Genomic DNA, 2,378 nt, shown 5'->3' with positions numbered 1-2,378 from the left:
GCTAGAAATAAATCAGAAAAAAAGAACAGAGAAGCCGAAGGATGAAAAATAATGAAAGAGAAATTCAAGAACTAGCTGATACCATCAGGAGAGGAAACATAGGAATAATAGGCATTATCAAAGGCAAGGAAAAGGAACAAGGATTAGAAAGCATGTCAGACAAATAGTTGACAAGAATTTCCCAAATCTAAGGAATGAGCTAGAGTTTGGAATTCAAGAAGTTAACAAACACCGAATTATCTCAACCCAAAAAGATCTTCACCAAGACACATTGTATTAAAATTATCAAAAATCAGTGACATAGACAGAATTCTCAAAGCAGCCAGGGAGGAAAAAAGGGTAACTTATGAAGGTAAACACATTAGATTACCCTCAGACTTCTCTGTGCAAACCTTACAAGACAGAAAGGAATGGAATCAAATATGTAAACTATTAAGTGAAACGAACTTCCAGACTAGAATAATTTATCCAGTTATTCTCTCTTTTAGATATGAAGGAGAAATTAAGATGTTTCCAGAAATACAAAAATTGAGGGAATTCTCCACTACGAGGACTGCCCTACAGGCAACTGAAAGGCGTCAGTTCACCTAAAACAAAATGACAACAAAAAAAATACACAATTATGAGTAAAGAGACTATCAGGCAAATGGAAGCAGAGGCGTGCAACCTTTACTAAGAACAGGGCATTATAAGCTTAAATAATAAGAGAATTGTTATAACAAGATAGTAATGAACGTTCAGCATACATAAGAACAAATTGAGATAACGATGACTGAGAAGGGGGAGATTCAAACATCCAAATTAGTAAAGGGGAATAGAGATAAGGCATGCACAGAAGAAAACGGATGACTGTATATCTATAACTATCCTTTACATATTCATAAGGGTAACCACATGCGAAAGAGTCAGAATCAAAGTATATAACATAAAAGAAGAAGGACCAGAGGGAAAACCAACAAAAGCCAACCAAAATAAAGAAAACAGAAGCACAAGGACAAGGAAGCAATGTAACCACTGAGCCACCAGAAAGCAAAAGATAAAATGGCTATAAAAAGACCTCATATTTCAATAATCATCCTAAATGTAAATGGACTGAATTTACCAATAAAAAGGCACAGAGTTGCAGATTGGATCAAAAAACAAAATCCAACTATACGCTGCCTCCAGGAGACATATCTCAGCTCCAAAGACAACTATAGAGTGGAAAATGATATTTCAAGCAAATGGCATTCAGACAAAAGCGAGAGTAGTGGTACTAATATCAGACGAAATAGACTTCAAAATAAAAAAAGTAAAGAAAAATACGGAAGGACACTTTATAATGATAAAGGGAATCACGCACCAAAAAGATATATCACTTATTATCTATGCTCTCAATTAGGGAGCCCTGAAATATGTAAAGCAATTACTAACAAAACTAAAGGGAGAAACAGACTAAAACACTATCATAGTAGGAGAACTAAATACTCCACTCAGATATGGACAGATCATCCAAACAGAAAATCAATAAGGAAATAACATCTTGAAATGACATATTAGACCAACTGGACATAAATGCCATCTACAGAGCCTTCTATCCCAAAGCAGCTGCTTACACATTCTTCTCTAGTGCACATGGAATTTTCTCAAGAATCAACCACATACAGGGACACAGAGATAGCCTCAACATATATAAGAGGATTGAAATCATACCAGCCATATTCTCTGATCACAATGTTTTGAAACTAGAGATCTACCGCAGAAAGAAAACAGGAAGAACCACAAATATATGAAGATTACTGAAGAATAACTGGGTCAGAGAAGAAATAAACAGAGAGATCAAGAGATACACAGAAACAAAAGATAATGACAGTACAGCATATCAAAACTTTTTGAGACACGGCAAAAATGGTATAAGAGGAAAGTTCATATCATTACAGGCCTACCTCCAAAAACAAGAACAATCCTAAAAAATTAATCTAATGCTTCATCTTAAAAACTTTAAAAGGAAGAACAAACGGAACCTAAAGTCAGCAGAAGGAAAGGAATCATCAAAATTAGAGCAGAAATAAATGAAATTGAAAAAAAAATAGAAAAATTAAATGCAAAAAAGAGCTGGTTCTTTGAGAAGGTGAATAAAATTGACAAACCCCTGGCTAGACTCACTAAAGAAAAAAGAGAAAGGACACAAATAAACGAAATTAGGGATGAAAGAGGGGAAATGACAACTGATATTGCAGAAATACAAAAGATCATACAAGAATACTATGAAAAAGTATATAACATGAAATTTAATAACTTAGAAGAAATGGACCAGTACTTAGAAAAATACAACCTTCCTAGACTGAATCAAGAAGAACTAGAAAATCTAAATAGACCGATCGGCTGTATGGAGATTG

The sequence above is a fragment of the Pteropus alecto genome, unplaced genomic scaffold (assembly GCF_000325575.1).
Source record: "Pteropus alecto unplaced genomic scaffold, ASM32557v1 scaffold30, whole genome shotgun sequence".
Lineage (NCBI taxonomy): Eukaryota > Metazoa > Chordata > Mammalia > Chiroptera > Pteropodidae > Pteropus > Pteropus alecto.
This window is presented reverse-complemented; position numbering follows the sequence as displayed.